This window comes from Trachypithecus francoisi, unplaced genomic scaffold (genome assembly GCF_009764315.1).
Source record: "Trachypithecus francoisi isolate TF-2019V2 unplaced genomic scaffold, Tfra_2.0 Lachesis_group17, whole genome shotgun sequence".
NCBI lineage: Eukaryota > Metazoa > Chordata > Mammalia > Primates > Cercopithecidae > Trachypithecus > Trachypithecus francoisi.
The window spans coordinates 69,084,805-69,108,639 of NW_022681462.1; the positions used below are offsets into that span (position 1 = coordinate 69,084,805).

The window sequence follows — 23,835 nt, forward strand, 5'->3', positions numbered from 1 at the left end:
TCTCTTTCTTTCTTTCTTTGACGGAGTCTTGCTCTGTTGCCCAGGCTGGAGTACAATGGCATGATCTCTGCCCACTGCAACCTCTGCCTCCCGGGTTCAGTCAATTCTGCCTCAGCCTCCCAAGCAGCTGGGACTACAGGCACAAGCTGCCATGCCCAGCTAATTTATTTTGTATTTGAGTAGAGACACAGTTTCACCTGTGTTGCCCAGGCTGGTCTCGAACTCCTGAGCTCAGGCAATCCACCCACCTCGGCCTCCCAAAGTGCTAGGATTACAGGCATGAGTCACCATGCTCGGCCGCCAATAATTTCTAACAGCTAGATGAAATGGATAATTTTTGAGGAAAACATACATTATTGAAATTTGTTTTAAAAACAGTAGAAATGTTTTTATCCAGAACAACTATCTGCAGAAAATATTAAAAGGGAAGGTCAAATATCTACTCCCCAATAAGAAATGATTCAGCATCATATCACAGGAAGGTCCTATAAATAACAGTGTCTGTGTTATTTAATCTATGCTATAGAATAGGATGTATGTAAATAGCTAAATTTATTCTATGAGGTTCTAAGACCAACTCTAGGATAGCCTAAATAAATAAATAAACATATTCTAAATAAAATGTCAGAAAACAAAAATATAACACTATGATCAGCAAAGCTTGTTCTAGAAAATAAAAATTAATTAATAAATGTAACGCAAGAAAACAAAGAGTACAGTGTGACCCTCAGAAGCAAAATGGTAAGGAGATAAGACAATTCTCACAATATGTAAATACACAAGTGTTTAAAACTAGGATACCTCAATGAAAATGTAGGTTTTTATGCCCACAACCAAACAACAACAACAACAAATCTTTGAATACATAGCAATTTAAAGTGGCAAAGGCAATAAATTAAAGAATTAAAATTAAAATAGGGGTCTGGCACAGTGACTCATGCCTGTAATCTCAGCACTTTTGGAGGCCAAGGCAGGCAGTTAGCTTCAGCCCAGAAGTCTGAGACCAGCCTGAGCAACATAGCAAAACCCTGTCTCTACAAAAAATAAAAAAATAAAAAAAAAAAAAAGAAATTAGCCAGTCATGGTGGTGCACTCCTGTAATTCCAGCCACTTGGAAGACTGAGGTGGGAGAATTACCTGAGCCCAGGAAGTCAAAGCTGCAGTGAGCCATGATAGAGCCACTGCACTCCAGCCCGGTGGCAGAGTGAGACCTGGTCTCAAAAAAAATTTTTTAAATAATTTAAAAATGAAATAAATAAAAGAATTAAAATAAGACTTGGTCACCAGACATCTCAAACAATAAGTGGCCTTATTTTGAAAATGGTCCCTGGTGCTCAAGTCGGCCCTTTACGTGACCCTTTCTCAAATATAGGTGCTGCTAGAAACAGGGTGGCTCCTGCCACTGAACCAGGGCACAAGGCCATCACCCCTCCTTAGTTAACTGCCTGCCTGGCTGTCCCCTCCCCAGACTGTGAGCAATTAAGGAGTATACAGGGAGTTTTATTCATCTTTCTGTCTCCAGCCCCTGGCACCATTCTCAACATACTCTCAACAAATATTTGTGGAAGTGACCTGATTCTCATGCGATAGACTACCAGAGAAACATGCTTTTTATACAACTTGCTTCACATCAACAATAAAGACTTAGTGGTAAATACAGAGAGTTTGGCTTGCAGATAATTTTTATTAGGAAAAAAGCCCTATTTTATTTTAACAAGCAAATTTCCACTGGCAGAAATATATCCCCTTGTTCCCACTCCCTGGCTTGAAAAACCAAGAGAGAGTAGGCTCTCCTAGAGAACGGTCCCACACCAAAACTAACTGTAGTGCTGTTCATCATGGCCAGCAGCCCCAAAGTGCCCAGAGCCAGTGAGAACAGGAGCAAAGCATGCAGAGGAGGTAATTCCATAGCTCAGGAGCACAGAAGGCTCAGAAATGAAATAACAAAGATCCTTCCATCCTCACTCCACTGGCATGTTAATTTTTGTCATTGTTCACCTAAGATCAGTCAGGATAGAATCAATTGGTAGAATTAATATGTGTCTACATCAATCAGGAAAAAAACATCAGCATGCTATCACACACACAAAACCAACCACTGGCCAGAGATTATTTTAAGTTTAAAAACGCCTCATTGAAGACATGAAAACTTCTCAAAAGTTTCAGATCAGGGCTGAAAGTCACTTCCAGGGGCCCTTCTGACTCATTCTAATGCTTGGCATACTTCAATGTGTCAGAACCAGATTTTGTGAGCCTGAATGTCTCATGGTCTCTGCGTCTGGTCAGGGAAGATATGCTTCATCTCTTTTCTTATCCTGATTTGACTGTCTTTAATCTTTCAAACTTTCAAACAGATTCTCCCCCTGGATTCATCTGAGTGGAAGTTAAAAACCTCCTGGAGGCCAGGCACAGTGGCTCAAGCCTATAAATTTCAGCACTTTGAGAGGCCGAGGCAAGAGGGTCACTTGAGCCCAGGAGTTCAAGACCAGTCTGGGCAACATAGTGAGACCCTGTGTTTACAAAAAGTTTGGTTTTTTTGTTTTGTTTTTTGTTTTTTGTTTTTAATTAGCCGGGCATGTTGGCATGCACCTGTAGTCCCAGCAACTTGGGAGGCTGAGGTGGGAGGTTCGCTTGAGCCCGGGAGGTCAAGGCTGTAGTGTGTCATGATTGTGCCACTGCACTCCAGCCTGGATGACAGAGTGAGCCCCTGTCTAAAAAAAAAAAACAAAAATCCTCCCAGAGACACTGTGCAAGAGACAGAGAGCCCCAGTACAATGTAAATATCTACTTCAAAAGACAATAAAGTGACCGTCACTATACTTTCACTAAGTAAGTCCCAATTGATAGGAAGGAAAGACAAAGAAGGACAAGAGCGCTGTCCTGGGAGACGCTGGAGGGAAAGAACCCTGAGCTCCAGAGACAACTCCCTCCAGTCCTAGAGATGGCCCCGATCTGCAGAGGAGCACATTAACATGGAAAAACTTTAGTCCTCAGGAAACGTTCCTTCTGCTAAAGCAGAGGCAGTTGCAGGACTCCCAGATCTAAACCAGGTGGCTGAGTTAGTAGTACCTTGTGAAATGGATCATCAGTCACCAAAGCTTAATTTAGGTGAGAGGGGAAACCAGGTTACTGCCGCCCCTCCTGGGAGAATTTTTTCATAGTTCAAATGAAATGACATCCAATTTGGAACTGCCTTTGGCGCTTTCAGAACAGCTAGAAAGGAGAAAAAGAGTACAATCCAATTTTCAGAATGACTATAATTTCCCACCACTGCCCAGTGAACAAAGACTCCCAGTGAGCAAAGCCTTCAAAAGTTGGAAATCATAGTTAAACCTTGAAAATCGATGAGTTCAGTTAGAAAAATAGCCCACAGCCTGTGCATACTTGACAGGGGTCAGCGATGGTCCCTGAGTACTAAAACCACAGCACTTTCCCCTACAGAACTAGTCCACTCACAGGCCTTATGCATTCCTACCTGGGGATCTTGGTCCTACAACCCTCTGCTCTCTGTCAACCAAGTCTTGCTCAACCCTCAAAGGGCAACTCATGTCTCATACCCTTCATGAAGCCTGCTTTGGCCATTCTCCTCAACTGTCATCTCGTCTCTCCTCAGCTAAACCAAGGATCATCTTGTTTTTGAGACGGGGGGTCTCATTCTGTCAACCAGGCAGTGGTGCAATCATGGCTCACTGCAGCCTTGACCTCCCAGGCTCAAGCGATCTTGCCACCTCAGCTGCCTGAGTAGTTGAGACTACAGACATGCACTACCAGACCCAGCCCTTTGTGTGTGTGTGTGTGTGTAGAGACAGGGTTTCACCATATTGCCCAGGCTGGTCTCGAGCTCCTGCACTCAAGCAATCCTCCTGCCTTGGCCTCCCAAAGTCTTGGGATTATTACAGGCATGAGCCACTGCACCCAGCCAAGTCTCATCTTATAACCGATTATTATCGCAAAGTCCAGCAGCAGAAGCCTAGATATGGGAAAGAGTCAACATTTTTGTTGATCAATGAAAAGTGTAAATTCATCATTAGTTTGATTATTTCTTTTATAATTTCAGCTTATCTCATACATGCCCTCCCTAGAGATAAGGCATACTGAACCCCACCAATTAGTACGTTTTTACCACATCTGAAAAGTTTGGAACAATGAGAAAAGGGCTAGAGACATTCCATAAGGAGGCCAGAACACACTGGGGCTGGTTTTGCTAAGAAGCTATTTTTTGATTCCTCAATCTGTTGTTGCATTATTTCAATGTCCTTGTTTGGAACAAGTTGAGACAGGAATAAGTTAATAAAAAATAGGGCCGGGCGCGGTGGCTCACGCCTGTAATCCCAACACTTTGGGAGGCCGAGACGGGCGGATCACGAGGTCAGGAGATTGAGACCATCCTGGCTAACACAGTGAAACCCCATCTCTACTAAAAATACAAAAATTAGCCAGGCGCTGTGGCAGGGGCCTGTAGTCCCAGCTACATGGGAGGCTGAGGCAGGAGAATGGCGTGAACCCAGGAGGCGGAGCTTGCAACGAGTGGAGATCGCGCCACTGCCCACACAGCGAGACTTGGTCTCAAAAAAAAAAAAAATAGAAGAGAAGTGTTCTATCCCCCTGCCTCCAAACTGAATTACATACTTCTTTGTTCCAGGTAGTTAGATAGCAATCCTGTTCTTCAGAATTTTTTTTTTTTTTTTTTTTTGAGACACAGTCTTGCTCTGTCACCCAAGCTGGAATGCAGTGGCACAATCTTGGCTCACTGTAACCTCCACCTCCTAGGTATTTTTTTGTAGACATGGAGTTTCACTATGTTTCTCAGGTCATGTTGCCCTGATCTCGAACTCCTGGGTGAAAGTGATTTGCCCACCTGGGCCTCCCAAAGTGCTGGGATTACAGGCATGAACCACCACACCTGGCTTCTTCAGCATTTTTTAAAGTATGCGAGGAAAGACACTGAACAACCTCTCTTGAAGTTTATTCTGGGACTGCTTAAGCATATGCTGTAAGGCAGTCAGTCCCTGTGCAGATTATGCTCTTTTCATCTTGCTCTGATGCCACTGGAAAATGATTCCTTTACCTGAAGACAAGTTGATCTAACAGGGTACACACACGCTGCCCCACACCATTTCCTACCTTTAATGCTCTTCAGAGGGTCTTCCATTTTGATCTTTGATAATGCAATCTATGAACATTTTCATCAGGCTCCCCGCTGTAGAACTAAATAAAAGCGTTCCTCAAAGAGTCAGGAAGGCAGGGCACCTGCTGGCCCATGCAGTCTGGGAATAGAAGAATGCTAGACTGAGATCTAACCCTGACTTCTTACTGTGGGGCCTTAGGAAAACCAGGCCCCCTCTCTTGGCTTCCATTTTCTCATCTGTAGTATGAGGAGGCTTTCAAAGTCCTGGTAGCTCTAAAATGCTGATGCTAAAATTTAACAGGATAATTCCAAATATCACTCAGCAGTGTGGTAACAAGGTGATATCACAACCAATGGCCTCCCTTCCCCAGCCCTCCAGCCCCCAAAGCCTTCTGTAACTGTTCTTTTGTTTAATCCAAACAAATCATCACCTTACCCTAAGCTGAAATTATGCTAAACAATTCATCATTTCTCAATCCCTAGTATTTTCACTATGCAGTTTTACCTATGTTTTAGTATTCAGGTCTTTAAGGAAAGGAAACAAAACTTTTTTTCTTTCTTTCTTTCTTTTTCTGGCTAAATGAATGTCCCTGGTCACCCTTACATTTCTTTCCAACGAATACTGTCACTGGGCTGCTCCATGGTCACCTGAAACTCAGTCTGTTGAAATCACATTGGTATCTTTAACCTCTCCAGACTCCCCCTTCAGGTTCCCCTAGCTCTGCCACCAGCACCACCACTGACCCATGCTCAAGACCCTGGAATGATTGCCTCTTATCCTAAAATCCACCAGTTGTGAAATCCTTACAAGTCTTCCTTGGTAAGGTTTCTTTCATTTTCTCCTTTGTTTTTCATTGTCGCCTCTTTGGTTCAGCCCTGACTGCTTCATGCCTAAACATCTCTAGGAGCATCCTAGTTAGTTCATCCATCCTCTTCACTGCTACTACATTGTTTTCCTTTAAATGTCACTTAGATGATCTTTTGCTCCCGCTCAAAAACTGTAACAGGCATTTCCTTTTTTCTTTTTTCTTTTTTTGATACAGTCTCACTGTGTCTCCCAGGCTGGAGTGCAGTGGTGCGATCTCGATCTCGGCTCACTGCCCGCCTCTGCCTCTCAGGTTCAAGCAATTCTCCCTGCCTCAGCCTCCCAAGTAGCTGGGATTACAGGCACCCACCACCATGCCTGGCTAATTTTTGTATTTTTAGTAGAGATGGGATTTTGCCATACTGGCCAGGCTGATCTCAAACTCCTGACTTCAGGTGATCTGCCTGCCTTGGCCACCCAAAGTGCTGGGATGAAAGGAGTGAGCCACCGCACCCGGCCTGTTTTTTTGTCTTCATAAAATAAAATTGAGATCTCAAGGTCCTCCACAATGTCCCTGGCCCGCCCCTCCAGCCTCATTTCTGATGTGTAGGAGGTCTGCCAGCTGCCTCAGCCTTGTTCGCCACTTGGATTCCTACTTTGTCTCTTCCTCTCCCTGCTGCGTGGTCTGCCCCACTCACCCCACTCCAATGGACAAATCCTTACTCATTCTCCAAAGTCTAATGCAGGCCCATTCCCTCTCTAGAACTTTCCCCTTCAATCCAATAGGAAATTATCTTTCCTTTCTTGGAATAACTATAAAACTCAATAGGAATCAAAACAAATTTTTCTACTGTTATTCATTTTATGTAAATAATCTCATTTTCTAAGTTAATTGTAAACTTCTTTGAGAAAAGAGGCTATTTTTTCCACCTCTTATTATCCCTGGTACATAGGATATATTCTAACATAGAGTAGAAGTTCAATAAAGGCTTGTTGACAAAGTCACTACACTGTCCTAAACACTGGCAGTGGTAACTATCTAGCAAATAATCCCCCTCAACTAATGAATTATTGATAATTAATTGATAAGGTGTTCTCGCATCTAAAAATCATGGATGTAGAGATTAAGGGAGAAATAATTGGTAGAAGAAAATCCAGACTGGGAGAGTAGAACAAAAGGATTTAGTGTTCTATCTAGGCCCTAAAGGACATTTGCAGAGTTGCAGGGTCATAAAATAGGATGATCTGCAATAGCTTAGCCCTTGTTATATATATTAGATTCTCATGTTTTAAATTTAGAAACAAACTCAATCCTTTTCTTCTTTCACCCACTTGGGAATGCACCTTAGAATCCTCACTGCCTGGTGTTTGTCCACTTCTTTCCTTTTAACACCTGGAGGGCTTGCCTTTGGCTCCTAGTGTCTGCCACTCATCTGTTCCTGAATGCTCCTGTCTCCAAAACAAATTATGTGATGGGCTTTGAATGAGCCAGTAGATGCAGAATAAATCTAAAAAAACAAAAAAAATCCATCCCTTAAAAATAGTATTTCCAGCCTAGTCCTTGCATCTTTAACTCCTTCCTATACATTTTTTAGCTTAGGTCCTTCCTTTAGCATGTGGTATAAATCTGGATGTAAAATTCACATGCAAAACAGATCCCTGCTTCTTAAAATCCTGTAAATTCAGTTATCATAGTTAAGTTTTAATGTACTGTTAATTGTCCATTGGTAAAAATTAAATAAATAAGTAGATGCAATACATTTGAGAAGTCATTAAAATGTTTAAAAGACTGTTTGGAATCATAGAAGCCCAGAGAAGCTGATTTGTGGAAATCCTGGGCTATAAGGAGTGTGAGGAGGAAGAGCTAGGTTGAACCTCGAGCTATGATTTATCTCCACTAAGACCTATTTCCTTCCTATCTCTTGGCAACTTCAGAGTCTTCTCAAATTGACAATATCCTCCTGCCCGACATCAAGGACAAAAAAGATCTATGGTCTCTGCTTAAATGTCACTTTATTAGAAAGGCCTTCTTTGACACATACATGTAAGAGAGGAGTCCTGGCCTCTATGCCCTATCTCCCTTTCACTGCTTTATTTTTCTCCACAACATTTACCAATCATATGATAATGTTATATATTTCTTTGCTCATTGACCATCTTGGCTTATCAGCGCCACCTCATGAGGGCTTGGACATTTTTGTTCACTCTGTATTCCCCAAGACCTAAACCAGTGTCTAGCACAGAATAGGCCTTGAATAAATAGGTGCTGAATAAATGAATAAAGCAATCTCACAGTTCGGAAGGACCAAACGAAACAAAACTGCACCCATCACAACTCCTTGCAATATGGGCTAAGGAATCAGTGTAGAGTGGTAAAGAAAATCAAACAGAAAGATTATACAGAGATCAGCCAGCCAAGCCCTGTCACTTTACGAATACAGAAAACGAGGTCCAGAGAGGATAAGTGACTTGGCCAAGTCATAAGCTCCTGTTTTGACAGAAAAAATAAAATGATTCACTATAGAGTCCCAATTTCTTATATACATATGATGATTATGGAATCAGATAACACGTCTTTCATCTCAGTGAGGCAGGCCTCAGAAGTAAGTGGTATAAAATGGCTGTCAGGTCAGATGCCTTGCCCAAATATATCAGCTTCACTGCCTGTCATCAACATTATGACTCTATTCCTTTGAATCTTGAGATGTTTTTTAAAACACACTTTAATCTGTTCTCAGCTAATACTTCAGTCAGTTGAGAGCAACACCGAGAGCCACGCTGGTTGTTAATAGGGAGTAGAAATGGAGAATTTGAGTTTGAAGTCTGGAAGATGTGAATTAAAATCCCAAGTCCATGGTTTAAATAGCTGGTTGACCTTGGGAAAATTACTTAGCCTCTCTGAGTCTGCTAGCTCAGTCTGGAATGACCGTAAGTCTCTAGTGGTGATTATTGCTATGCTTTGCAGTTTAGTCCTAGTACAAAGCTGGAAGCTCAGCTCTAGCCTGAGATCAGTAGAGATAAGAGAACAAGCAAAGGCAGAAGTCTCCTGAGGAGTCCAGATATAAAGGTCTTACAGGATAGGGATGTGTTAGCTTCCAAGGTCTGAAGCACCGAGCTCAGAAGTGAGCCCCACCGGGAGCTGGTTACTGCTGCAGCTGTCAGAATGGAGTGCTCCCATCCACAGCGCAGCCTCAGCCCAGCAGTGGGTAGGAAGGGAGCTCACCAGCAACCAGCTGCTTGGCAACTCTGGGCCTAAAGTTGGGGTTAGAGTGGGATGAAGGAGCTGCCCTGGCACCAATTTATCAGAGGTGCTAAAACATCCCTGGAAATGTGAGAGGGAGAAAACTAGATTTAGATTTATCAGGATTTCTCTTCAGGAAAGTCTCTTGTGTGATTGAATGGTATGCTTCCTTCTGGCAGTTTTACTGATCATGAAAAATTAAGAAAACTAAATAAATAAAAAGAAAGAAATGCTTCGATAAGCCCCTTGAGGGCTGGTGTGTGTGTGTGTGTGTGTGTGTTTGGGGTGAGAGTAGGGTATCCTAAATGCAGATTTGAATAGCAACACATGGTCACCAAAAAGCCTTTAGCCTTCAAAGAAGACAGTCTGGTTTTCTTGCGGGATTTTCATTTTGCTGAGTGGTGTAGCCAGTGTGAGGTCAGAGCTGAACTTTACTGATCCTGGACAGGAAGCTGAGCTGAGTACTGCTCTCAGGAGCCTCCTCTTCCACCCTTCCTCCAGGAAGAGATCACCCTCTCTTCATTCAAGTGTGAGATATTGAAAGAAAATCCGTTTAAGCAAGTGCCTTACTTTTACTCTGCCTCAGGTATCTTAATTCAGCTCTGTCTGTGGGACCTTAATCTCAAATCTCAGAAACCCCATCTCACTAACTCCACCTCGTCGGCTCTGCAAATCACTACCTCCCCATATCCTGTGGGACTGCTCCTCTAATCAGAATCTGGAGAGGTTGTCTGGGTGGAGTTCCTGGTGTGTCCCTGTAGCCAGTTAGACATTGGTTGATATGATTTTGCTTCTTGTAACAGCTAGTGACTGGACTAGCTGAATTTACTTGGTTTGTTCCTCTATTTCAGAGTAATTCAAATAAAACTTTATAGTAGTTAGTATATGTGATATACATGTGTAGATGATCACAGTTCATGCCTTTCACCAAACACTTTCATGCCTCTATGCCTTTGTTCCTCCCATCTTCTATCCCTCAAATATCTTTCTTTATCTAATGAAATACGTCTCATCCTTCAGGGCTCAATTCAAGCACCTCTTTCTCTATGAAGCTTGCCCCTGTCCTCTAAGTCATAATTAGTCAATCCCTCTTCTACTACATTCTCAAACTGCATTATTAGTATTTCTTCCTGCCAGGAATTATAGGTAATAGTCTCTACGTATTTACTTATTTATTTTTCGAGATGGGGTCTTGTTCCGTTGCCCAAGCTGGAGCGAATGCAGTGGTATAATCCTAGCTCACTGCAGCCTCGATCTCCAGGGCTCAAGCAACCTTCCTACCTCAGCCTCCCAAGTAGCTGGGACTACAGGTGCACACCACCACACCAGACTAATTTTAAATTATTTTTTGTAGAGGCGAGGGCTCGCTTTCTTGCCCAGGCTGGTCTTGAACTCCTTGGCCTCAAGCAGTCCTCCCCCATCAGCCTTTCAAAGTGCTAGGATTACAGTCATGACCCACCGTGCCATTTCATATTCATATCCATTGTATCTGGCAGGTAATGATTTTTTTTTAATTTCTTTTTTTTAAATCCACAAATTATAATTGTATATATTTAGAAAGCATAGTGCAATGTTATGATACATGTATTCAACATAGAATAAGTAAACCAAGCTAATTAGCCTACCTGTCACCTCATATATTTGTCATTGTTGTAGTGAGGACATTTCAAATTTATTCCCTTAGCAATTTTGAAATACACAATATATTAACTAAAGTCAGCCTGTTATGCAATAGATCTCAAAAATGTATTCCTCCTGTCTTACTGAAAAGTGTACCCTTTGACCAACATGTCTCCATTCACCCACCCACCCCCAGCCTCTGGAAACCATCATTCTACTCTTGACTTCCATGAGTTTGACTATTTAGATTCCACATATAAGTGAGCTCATGTAGTATTTGCTGTTTGGTGCTGGCTTATTTCTCTGAGCATAACATCTTATGATCCTAGAGTGCTGGACTTGAAGCCTCAGAATAAACATGGCATATCTCCTTATAGTAGCAATTTTACTCTTCATATTAGCATTTTACTTTTTATACTAACAATTTTACTTAATTTTCAGCAATTAAAAAATTATCAAATATTTTTAATGTTCAGATACTTTATGGAGGGGAGTACAAAATTAGCTGGACTTTTAAAGATAACTACATTTAAATCATTTGTTCACATTCCTCTGACATGCGAACTATTTGCAGTGGGCACTCAACACAAGTTTGAGTTGAATTTAATTTCAGGAGATGTTTATAATCAATTATTTCTTTCCCTAAAAAACCCCACAGAACTTTATTTATTCATATTAACAGCAAGAAGACCATCCTTTTTTTAAAAAAATTAATGAGCTAGAAAAGGCAAACTGGAAAAATCAATGTTATTTCACCTAAATTGTAAATTTTGGTTTAACAAAGCTCACTATTTAAACATGCCTGAGAAATCTTTCAGAGCACTACCCTTTGGCAAAGACCAAATGATTCTTTGTATTTAAAAAAGTTTTCATAAGATACATTATACACATAAAATAACATATGCAATACATGCACAGTTTGCTTTTCCAAGTCTTTACAGTATCTGATAAGTAAAAAATTTAACTGAATAATAAATAATAAGTATTTATCCAGTGAAATATCCTTGAAACTTTATGAAGCCACTGCCAAGAAGTAGGGCGTAAAACTAATATTTTCCTTTTTTTAAGTATATCAGGTTAAGTACAGCCAAATAGAAATGAATCAGCTATGATGTTATCTGCAAGCCTTGCTTTATACTACATTGCTTTCAAATCTCAATTATAAAAGCAATACATGCTTAATGTAGAGATGTTAAAAGCCTGACCCACTGGACCCTCTTTTTCCTTCCTGCTCATTGTAGGTGGAAGGGTCAATAGGAAGTCACATGGCCCATCTGGAGCGCCTGGAAGACAACAGAGGGCATGACAGTGGCTAAATCAGGAGCGAGCGATCCACCTTGAGTGACTGACACTAGCTTGCCTGTGCATGGGACTTACTGCAGCCAAGGAGTCAATGTGCTGCCCAAATTTTGTGTTTGACATATACCCCTTTTATCTCATACAGTTTCAGAACTTAATCTCCCAACTTCCTTTGTAAAAGCAATGGCTTTCCCATCAATTCCATTTTATTTTAGCAATATATATTTTAAACAATATATCATGTAGTCAATGATCCCCTCCAAAATCAGAATCCAATGGTCTTATCTACTTTTTATACCTTATTCCGTCATCCAAATTATTATTCCCATGATGATTTATTTAGCCATGCACTAATATAGACTTTCTGCCTACCGATGAAAGTCTTGATCAAAATCATTCCATGACTCCTGAAGTTCAAATGTCCTAAATCAACAGAAAAACCCCTTTGAGTTCTGGCTTCTGCCCAGCTCTGCAGACTCATCTTTAGTCGCTCCCATACACACTGGGCTCCTATCACAAAGACAGTCATGGTTCCCCATCTATTCTAGCCTCTGGGGTTGTTCCCTGTGTGGACATCCTTCCCCTGCACCAGGCTAGCTGTCAAACTCCTAATGTCCTTCAAAGTTTTGTGCAAATGTCATTCTTCCCTGTCTTTCTTGATATGTCCCAGGAGAGTTAAGCCCTGTTTTTCTGTGCTGTGGTATAGCATCTCGTCTACACTTCCATTATAGTATTTCTATCAAACTATACATTTAAAAGTCTCACTTCTACAAGATCGGGGTCCATACTCTCAAGGTTTCCACAAATCCTTAAATTATAGGCAAAATTGTATAGGTTCATTTTCTTCTTGGGAAAGAGTTCAGAGCTCACAGCAGTCTCTCAAAGGAGTCTATAATTACTCTCTCAAAAATAAACTTAGAAACCACTGCACTAGATTGTGAGTCCCTGGGAAACAGAGAGTGAGTTCTAGAGTTCTTTGAGTCTCTGCAGATAGATGCCTAATGTTAGCTGAATGAGCATTTCAGTTATTGTTTAGAGGTAGATGCTTATTCTAGTAAAGAGATATAGTAAATTCAACCTCCTCTGTTTTTTTATTTAAGTAGATAGAAAGTGTGATTCTGTGAAAAGTACGGATATTTTTCATACATTCAAGTGTGATACTGTGAAAATCCTTCCATATCTTTCTCCTGCCAAATGTACGATGAAAAGTACACTGGGTTGGGCCAGGTGTGGTGGCTCCTGCCTGTAATCCCAGCACTTTCGGATGCCGAGGTGGACGGACCACTAGGTCAGGAGTTTGAGACCAGCCTGACCAATATGATGAAACCCCATCTCTACTGAAAATATAAAAATTAGCTGGGCGTGGTGGTGTGCGCCTGTAGTCCCAGCTACTCGGGAGGCTGAGGCAGAAGAATCACTTGAACCCGGGAGGCGGAGGTTGCAGTGAGCCAAGATTGTGCCACTGCACTCTAGCCTGGGTGACAGAGCGAGACTCAGTCTCAAAAGAAGAAAAAGAGAAAATTACGCTAGGCAAAAAGAAAGATATGGAAGGATTTATACCAAACTACTAACAGTGGTTATGCTTGGAAAGAGGAATGGGGTTAGGGGTAGGACGGGCTTTTAAATCTTACTTAAACTCTTCTGTCATGATCGTGTTTGTATTTTATTTTACAATGAGCACTTTTGGGTTTTGAAATTTAAAAATAATGTTTTAAATTATGAGACTTTTTTCTTAAGTGTGTCAGACATCTAGCTTCGAATCCCAGCTCTGTTACTTATTTCGTTTTAGGACTTGGGAAAGTTAATCTTCCTAAGCCTATGCTCCCTCAACTGTCAAGCGGGCATAATGGTTACCTAGCCCACGTGCTTATTAAGTGACAAAGCCCAGCATGAAGTAGGAACTCAGAATACATCACTTCAATGGAAAGTAAATGTGATCTGTTTTTCGCAATCATCAAAGACATCCAAAATAGAACTTAATTAAAACATAGTGTGACTGAGCACAATGGCTCACACCTGTAATTCCAGAACTTTCGGAGGCCAAGGCAGGCAGATCACTTGAGGTCAGGAGTTCAAGACCAGCCTGGCCAACATGGTGAAACCCTGTCTCTATAAAATTTCAAAAATTAGCTGGGCATGGTGGCGTGAGCCTGTAATCCCAGCTACTCGGGAGGCTGAGGCAGGAGGATTGCTTAAACCTGGAAGGCAGAGGTTGCAGTGAGCTGAGATCATACCACTGCACTCCTGGGCGACAGAGCAAGACTCTGTATAAACAAAACAAAACAAACAAACAAAAACATAGTTCATTCTTGTCTCAATGCTATAAGCATTCATATATGCAATCAACTGATGCAACACAGCTGGTTTAGAAGGTGGCTATTTGCCCTTTTTGCTAGCTAATTAAGTCCTCTCACAATTTGTTTATTTGATGGTTATCAAACCAAGAAGGGTTATAAAATTCTATAAAGAAATTTATAATACTTCTGCTTCAAGAGTGATCACTGGTTTAAGCTAAGCTCTCAGTTTGCCTGTGTTCTTATTAGAAAACAGTTCTTTGCAGTTTTCACTCACCTCGTGCCCTGTCTCCACTGGGAGACATCACAGCATGTTTTTTGAAGTCTTCTTCTTGTTTTCTCTAGAAGTTCTGTAAAAAACAAAACGCCATTGATAATGATAGCTACCTTGCATTTTATCCATCATGTTTTTCCTATAATTTTGTAATTAAAAGTTCTTATTATATATACAATTCACTGTTGTTAAAAATTTCTAATAGGTAAAAAACATATACAGTAAAAAAGTAAAAGTCTTTGTTTCTTTTAGTCTTTTAATTTTTAAGTCACTTGGTATTGAGTAAGTACAATCACCTCAGTATTCATATGTTTGGGGGACTCATAAAAATAAATTTCTATGTATTTAAAAACATAGCTGGAGAACTCCAACGTGGCTCAGGGGGTGTTGCTGAATCAGTAGAGTTCAAAGCAGTTGATGCGACCTTAAAATATTGAAAGCCACAAATCTAGAGTCTTTTCTAATATTCCACATTAAATCACCTACTTCAAGTGACATGCGTTGGTAATAGGTTTTTCTTTAGGGCCCAATTGAAGTGATCTATACTCAAAATTAAGAACAAATCTATTTAGAAAACATTCTGTAATTTATATCATTTTTGCTGCAGTACAGGCAGTTTGGCCAATTCACCGAATCTTCCTGGACTTTGGTTTCCTGACCTGTACGATTGGCTTAGTAATACTCGCCTCACAGTGTGGATGTGAAGATTCAGGGACATGAAGCCCGGAGGGAGGGAGACTGGGATATAGAGTGCGGGGAGGGGCAAAGCCTTACTTGGTCACCTTCTGTCATTTTATCAAGAGGCCTTTATCCTGGGTGAATCTGTTTATTCCCAGCTTGGCTTGCTCTTTTTTTCCTTTAACTTAACAGATTTTTTTTTTCTTAAGAGATTACTTTTGTACATAATGCTGTACTTTGTCTAAAGGAATATGAGGCCATGTAAGGCCTGATACTAGCTCTGACAGACACTTCGAGTTGCCACCCAGGATTCATTCTCCTCTTTTTTTTTTTGGAAACCCAGTTAAAAGACTGTATTCCCCCTCTTCCTCACAGCTAAGTGTAACCATGAGACTAGATTTCTACCCATGCAATACAAGGAGAAACACTGAGTGACCACTGGGAAGTTTCCTAAAAGGGAGAACACACCTTTTTTCCCCATTCCTCATTCTTGCTGGCTGAACACCAGTGAGATAGGTGGAGACCTAGCAACATTTTTGGACCAAGAGGTGATATATTAAGGATGGCAGACGAGCAAGATGAGAGGAACCTGGGTGCCTCACACCAAGGAACTCATCTAACAGCACTGGACTGCCTACCTTTGTGGGGTTTTTTGTTTGTTTGTTTGTTTTTAATGTAAGAGAGAAATACACTTCTAGCTTGTTTAAGCCTCTATTCTTCCCACCTCCCCCCCCAACCCCGGCATATACAGATTAACCCAATCCTTACTGATATGCTGGTCTTCTAGCAAGCTATCCAGAGCCCAAAAGCAAAAAAATTTGTTTTTTTTATTTTATTTTTTTTATTTTATTTTTTTTTTTTGAGACGGAGTCTCGCTCTGTCGCCCAGGCTGGAGTGCAGTGGCCGGATCTCAGCTCACTGCAAGCTCCGCCTCCCGGGTTTATGCCATTCTCTCGCCTCAGCCTCCCGAGTAGCTGGGACTACAGGCGCCCGCCACATCGCCCGGCTAATTTTTTGTATTTTTTTAGTAGAGACGGGGTTTCACCGTGTTAGCCAGGATGGTCTCGATCCCCTGACCTCGTGATCCACCCGTCTCGGCCTCCCAAAGTGCTGGGATTACAGGCTTGAGCCACCGCGCCCGGCCGTTTTTTTTTAATAAAAGGCAGGTTTTTCTCTCTGAAGCCCAGGCTGGAGTGCAGTGGTGTGATTGTGGCTCACTGCAGCCTCAACCTCCTGGGCTCAAGCAATCCTCCTGCCTCAGCCTCTGAGTAGCTGGAACTACAGGTGCATGCCACCATGCCTGGCTAATTTTTTGTTTTTGTTTTTTGTTTTTGGTAGAGATGGGGTTTTGCCATGTTGCCCAGGCTGGTCTTGAATTCCTGGGCTCAAGCGATCCCAGTGTCTCGGCCTCCTAAAGTGTTGGGATCACAGATATGAGCCAGCCTGGCAAGAACGATTTTTAATTCTGGAAAGTTTTCTCATATTTCCTTGGAGCCTACGTGTGCTTTCTGCTTATTAACAACAAAGACTTCAGAAGTCTTCCCACTCCAGCCCTTGTTTGTGCCCTGTCTCCCTTGAATTGCCTACATTTTAGATATTACTCACTCATTTGAGCTCCTCAGATAGAAACGTGGAAAACGAGGCAACTCAATTGGGAAAAAAAGAAAGAAAGTTTGGCTAAAATTAAGCTTTTAGGGGTTTAAACAGAGTTCACATGCATTCAACAAGTATTTAATAAGCATATACCATATAAAAGGCATTGTACCAGGTGTTGGGAGAAATGCAAGGATGTCATTGTTTCTGCTTCCAGTCTAGTAGGGAAGACGAGACACACAAATAACTGTAACATGTCATGGATTGTGACAAATGAAAAACAAAAGTGTAAAGTGCCTAAAATTTTCAGAGAAAAGATGCATTCCCTTGTGGAGATTAGAGAAAGCTTCATTAAGAAGATAGGATTTGAGCTAGGCTTTGCACGATATGTAGAAATGGTCAAAAGGTGATCACCAGAGGGGCCAGCCACAGTGGCTCACACCTGTAATTCCAGCATTTTAGGAGGCTGAGGTAGGTGGATTGCTTGAGCTCAGGAGTTCGAGGCCAGCCTGGCCAACATGGTGAAACTCTGTCTCTACTAAAAATACAAAAACATGGTGGCAGGTCTCCGCTCTCAGGAGGCTGAGGCAGGAGAATCGCTTGAACCCAGGAGGCAGAGGTTGCAGTGAGCCGAGACTGTGCCACTGCACTCCAGCCTGGCAACAGGGTGAGACCCTGTCTCAAAAAAAAAAAAAAAAAAAAAGAGGATTACCAGAGGAACAAAGCACAAGGCCTAGGTGGACTTAGGAACCCTAGGGAGCAAGGAAGGTAGAGTAGAAGATGAGGTTAGACAGGTAGATTGGGGGCAGATAGAGGGCCTTAAATCTCTTCTTTGGAGCTTGCTCTGCAGTGGAGAGAATGAGTCATTGAAAATGTTTAAGCAGAGGTATAACAAGATCACATATCTCTGGTAAGAAGATGACTTTGTGGCATGGTAGAGGAAAGAGCAGCTGCAAAGAGGCCAGTGAGCAGGCACCTTTAATAACGCAAGTAAAAGATGATGATGACCTGAATTAGGGAAGTGACTCTTAGAAGGGAAAGGAGGGCACAGATAGAAGTAACATTTCAAAGGTTGCTCCATGAGCCAAACGTATGCTTCACCCAAGAAAAAGAGTTGGATATTCACTCTCAGATTCAGAAGGAGGAAATATGTCCATAAGATAATTTTTTAAATTACTCTAAACTTATTTGAACCAGGAGACTAAAAGGAGGCTGAATATGCTATAATAATGAACTTGTTGGTTCTACAATTTTAGCAGAACCTCAACTTTTGTTTTTCCCATATGTCAGTTGGGGGTGCACTGACTAACTGCTACGAGATGGGGAAAGCACATTTAAAAAAATCTCAAAAAAGAAATACAGCCATCTTTTCTTTCCCATTGTCCATCCTTTGCCCAGGTGTTAAGGTACTTAGCAGATGTCAGTTAGGTTTTTCCCCAGTTATCTATTCACCCACCTTTAGGCATCATCTCTACCCACCCCACCTACTCACACACTCCGTAAGAAACCCAATGAAAATTTATGAGGAGGAGATTTTTTAGAGAGCGTAAGAATTTTCCAGTATTTGCTTCTTTATTGCTCGCTAAAACCATGCCAGCATAGCCTGGGGAAAGGTGGAAAGGGCTGGCATTGCCCCATATAAGGGAATTATATCCTCAAATCATTTGAGATAAGTAGGCCCCAAAGACAAATCCACAACAGTTACTCCCTCATTCTCAGGAAATAAATTCTAGAGATTTCTTCAAATGAATACATTTGAGAATCCGATTAGCTGCCACTTTCTCTTTTTCTGATTATTTTAGGAAGCCTCAAACAGATGTTAATACTTACTACCCTGTCTTTTTGTCAATAAAGGCACGAACAGACAACAAAATAATCACGAACATAACAATCAGAAGAGTGCTTCCTGTAATATTAGCATTTATGATTTGTTTTGTTCATCTTATTTGGGGCATTCAAAGTGCTTTACAAATAACAAAATGAGGGTTTTTTTCTGTCCGTGACTCCGAAGGTGATTCCTGGCACTCTCAAAAGGAACAAGTGATTAGTCAAGTCCTTGGGGCCCAGCAGCAGTAATGTGATGCATGTTGGTTAAACTATGTTTCACACTCATGTAAATTGCGTGTGTGGGGGGGTGGGGAATCTTCCACACTGTCCTTGAGAAGATTAGCAAGAATTATGAACTTAAAGATTCTTACATTTATAAAAATCCAAAGAGAAATATTGAACAAATCATACTCCAGTCCTAAAATCAAAATCTAAGGATCTTAACCTGTGGTCCCAGGAACAGGGTTTCAGGTCACCTGTAATTCTCCTGAAATTGTATGCAAAATTTTGTGTGATTATACCTTTTTTTTTTTTTTCAGAAATGGTGGACTGGTTTCTGAAGATTGTAAAAGCAATTCTTGACACCAAAAAGGTTAAGAACTGCTGTCATTAAAGAAAAAGAAAGGAAGGAAGAGGGAGGGAGGAAGGGAGGAAAGGAGAGAGGAAGGGAAGGAGGAAGATCAGTTGATCTCTGTATCCACACTGCTTAGATTATTACTGGCCTGCTACGTTGAAGTACACCCTTATACACAGAGAAAAGGGAAGGTAAATAAAGGGAATTAAGAAAAAGTTAACAATAAGGCCAGGCATGGTGGCTCACGCCTGTAATCCCAGCACTTTGGGAGGCTGAAGTGGGAGGACTGCTTGAGATCAGGAGTTCAAGACCAACCTGGGCAACATGACAAAACCCCACTTCTACAAAAAATACAAAAATTAGCCAGGTGTGGTGGTGTACACCTGTGGTCTCAGCTACCCATGGGGGCTGAGGTGGGAGGATCGCTTGAGCCCAGGTGACAAAGTGAGACCTTGTCTAGAAAAAGAAAAGAGAAGAAAAAAAACACAATAGTATGATCATCTTCTTTCAAAAGCCTCTGAGTTTCCAAATGAGTTTAGATTGCATTTTCAGAGCCCATGGTATGAAAAATGTAGACATTAATTAATTAAGTTTGTGAAAAATGTTTAGAATAAATATTAATCAAAAACTTTTTGCCGGGCGCGGTGGCTCACGCCTGTAATCCCAGCTCTCAGGGAGGCAGAGGCGGGAGGATAGCTTGAGCCCAGGAGTTCGAGACCTGCCTGGGTAATACAGCGAGACCCCATTCTCCACAAAAAGGAAAAAAAAAAAAAAGACAAAAAAAAAACTTTTTTATCTAGCATAAATTTCTGATCATTATGTTGAATCCTTCAGAAGTAGCCTTCAATGAAATAGCTATTCCATTTACAGCAATATGATTTTGTATTAAAAGGGGCTATTAAAAATATAAAAGGGTGATATAAAGAGAGATTTCTACATATTCAGAATACTATTTCAGCATACAAAAACTCACATAATTCCAATACTAATTATAACAGAATGCTATGCTCACTTAAGTAAAGACAGTGTTTAAGTGAAACTCAGTTCTTCTCATTACACACCAAAGCCCCATGAAGTGCTTAGAATTAGGTTTCACCAATAAAGCCCCCATGTAACTAATCAGTACACATTTCCAATCAGGATGTGTTTTTTGTTCTGTACATGGAGGAGTGAATGCTGAAGATTCCTCTATTCTTTTTCTGTGTTAGAAAGGAATAAACCAATCTCCCTCCATCCCTAATCTTTTTCATTCTTTAATTATTCTTAATCCCAAAGAGGCATGTCCATGTCAGATTTATGCTACCTAGCATCCTTTCTTTAAGACTGTTCTCAAAATTTAACTCAGCTTCAACTATATTTATTAATATGCAGAACAACTTCAGTCTCCAGTTTATTGATAACCTGCAAAGCGCAGTTAAGACATAATATAAAAATTAAGCAAGGAAATAAATGAAGGTTTTACAAATTGTTATAACTTTTAAATAAAAGTTATTTCTTTGAATGGCTACCTTAAATAAATGTTAGCATATATCGAATTTAAATTAGTACACCATATGTTAAGGATTGATGGGTTTTCATCTCTTATAAAATTGTTTCCCCTTTCAGTGCCCCTTAAAGCATACAAAAGTGCATACTTACCCCATGTTGCTCGCGGTGGTTATATCATCCTCAGATCAAGGCTTATCTGGGTTCTGAATTAACTTAAAGGTTATAAAAAGAAGCAGTAGAGAGGTTTGACTTCCCCTGAAACGAGACCGTAGTATGCTAACCAGGCTTTTAAATGATGAAAACTAGTGTCTCTTCTAATTATATAAGCTCCAGGTCAAATTCTAGCATCAACTAATCAAATAACTGAACTGCATTTAGTTTCAATGAGTAAAAGGAAGAAACCCATTTAGGAGGAATATCTTTGGTATATTAGAAAATTGAAAAGTTGTACATTGAAAAGTTATTAATATAGCAATACAAGTTAAATATTTTAAGAGTAAAATGTATATCTTGCTGCCTTAAATAAATAGAAAAAAAATTAGGGAAAATTTAGTTTGCAGCAAAACAGATACTGTTCTATATTTTCCAGAAGTTTTTGAATTTAAATTATATGTCCTGGTCCCTGAAAACATCTTCTCACCTTATCTTAACTTGTCCAGTATTTATCTCTTCATAAATTTCCATATAATAATAATATTTAATTCTAAAGCCATGCCAGCTAATGTTAAGCAACATATGCAAAAATGTCCAATTCTTAAAATCTATCTTTGAAAACTTACAAATAGGGTGTTTTGAAATTAACCATAAGGCTATTATTATGAGAAACTAACAAAAATGCTATTTTTATTTTAACATTTTAGAAGACATTGCAACCAAATTTGTGCCAGTACAGCAAAAAATAAAAATATACATTTTTTGGCAATGATATATTGAGAAATACAAATATTCAGAAGATTTTGAATAGAGAAATATGACAAAGAAGTTATGTATTGCATACACTATTTTTGTCGGTTTTAGAATATAGAGTTTCAGCAAAAAAGTTCAGGTCTTTATTGTAATTTTTAAAATGTAGTTGACATATACTGCTCTGGAAATGTTTAAATTATTTTATGTAAAAAGTAAAGAGGTTTTCTGGACATAGAATATATGACAACACACAGATCTACTTTTTCAGAAATTGAGACATAATTTACATATCATACATAAAATTTGTCCCTGTAAAGTGAACAATTCAGTGGTTTTTAGTATATTTTCAAGACTGTGTCTAATTCTAGAAACCTCTGTCTAATTCTAGAAACCTCATGCCTCCCAATCCCTTCCTCCCCTGGCAACCACTAATCTATTTTCTATCCCTAAGGATTTACCTATTCAGAGCATTTCACATAAATGGAATCATACAATATGTGGCCTTTTGTGACTGGCTCCTTTTACTTAGTACAATGTTTGTTTGTTTGTTTGTTTGTTTGTTTGTTGTTTTTGAGATGAGGTTTGGCTCTGTCACCCAGCCTGGAGTGCAGTGGCATGATCTTGGTTCACTGCAACCTCTGCCTCCTGGGCTTAAGCAGTCCTCCCAAGTAGCTGGGACTATAGGCATGTGCCACCACACCTGGCTAATTTTTGTATTTTTTGTAGAGATGGGATTTTGCCATGTTACCCAGGCTGGTCTCAAACTCCTGGACTCAAGCAATCCACACACCTTGGCATCCCAAAGTGCTGGGATTACAGGATGAGCTGCTCTGTCTGGCCAGTACAATGTTTTTGAAGTTCATCCATGTTGTAGTATCAGTACTTCATTTTTTATGGTTGAATAATATTCCATTATATGGACATTTTGTTTATACATTCATTAGTTGATGGACATTTGGATTGTTTCCAGCTGGGGCTATTATAAATGTCTTAGTCCATTTGAACTGCTATAAGAAAATACCTTAGACAAGGTAATTTGTAAACAACACAAATGTATTGCTCACAGTTCTGGAGGCTGTTAAGTCCAAGATCAAGGCACTAGCAGATTTAGTGTCTGGTAAGGACTTGCTCTCTTCTTCAAAGATGGCACCTTCTTGCAGCATTCTCTTGTGACAGAAACAGCAAGCAATCTCCTTCACATCTCTTTTATAAGGGCATTAATCCCATCCATGAGGGATCTGTCCTTATAACCTAATCACCTCCTAAAGGCCTCAACTCTTAATACTACCACAGTAGAGATTAGGTTTTTGTTGTTGTTGTTTTTAGACAGAGTCTCACTCTGTTGCCCCTGCTGGAGTGCAGTGGCACCATCTTGGCTCACTGCAGACTCCACCTCCCAGTTTCAAGCGATTCTTGTGCCTCAGCCTCCCGAGTAGCTGGGATTGCAGGCGCACACCACCATGCCTGGCTAATTTTTGTATTTTTAGTGGAGAAGAGGTTTCAGCAGTTTGGCCAGGCTGGTCTCAAACTCGTGACCTCAAATGATGCACCCACCTTAGCCTCCCAAAGTACTCGGATTACAGGCATGAGGAAATTAGGTTTAAACATGAATTTTGGAGGGACACATTCAGACTATAGCAATGAGTAACATTGCTATGAACATTTGTGTACAAGTTGATTCCTTGCGTACATACCTAGGAACTGCTGAGTCATATAGTAACTCTATGTCTAATATTTTGAGGAACTGTATTCCACAGCAGCTGCACTATTTTATATTCCCACTGCAAATGTGTGAGGGCTCCAATTTCCCCACATCATTGCCAATCTTTGTATTGTCTTTTTTTCTATTTTTTATTTTTATTTTTTTTTAATATAGCCATCCCACCAAACAATGCATGTTCTCACTTAAAAGTGGGAGCTGAACAATGAGAACACATGGACACAGGGAGGAGAACAACACACACTGGGGCCTGTTGCGGGAGCAGGGGAAGGGAGAGAGCATCAGGAAAAATAGCTAATGCTTGCTGGGCTTAATACCTAGGTGATGGGTTGATAAGTGCAGCAAACCACCATGGCACACATTTAGCCATGTAATAAACCTACACATC

General features: G+C 40.6%; 1 protein-coding gene and 1 long non-coding RNA gene across 8 annotated transcripts in view; one reads left to right on the top strand and one right to left on the bottom strand.

Moving 5' to 3' along the window:
• Positions 1–13,415, top strand: part of LOC117062430 — a 29,659-nt gene extending 16,244 nt beyond the window's left edge. The window contains exon 4 of the long non-coding RNA XR_004428368.1: positions 12,036–13,415. This is a non-coding gene — a long non-coding RNA (uncharacterized LOC117062430). The remainder of the gene's footprint in view (positions 1–12,035) is intronic.
• Positions 1–21,095, bottom strand: part of ARHGEF33 (Rho guanine nucleotide exchange factor 33) — an 86,026-nt gene extending 64,931 nt beyond the window's left edge. For all 7 annotated transcript variants that reach the window (XM_033175945.1, XM_033175950.1, XM_033175947.1 and 4 more), the window contains exons 1-2: positions 20,972–21,095; positions 14,665–14,737 (exon numbers count right to left, since the gene is read on the bottom strand). The gene's annotated coding sequence lies outside the window, so the exon portion shown is untranslated. The remainder of the gene's footprint in view (positions 1–14,664; positions 14,738–20,971) is intronic.
• Positions 21,096–23,835: the final 2,740 nt, after the last annotated feature.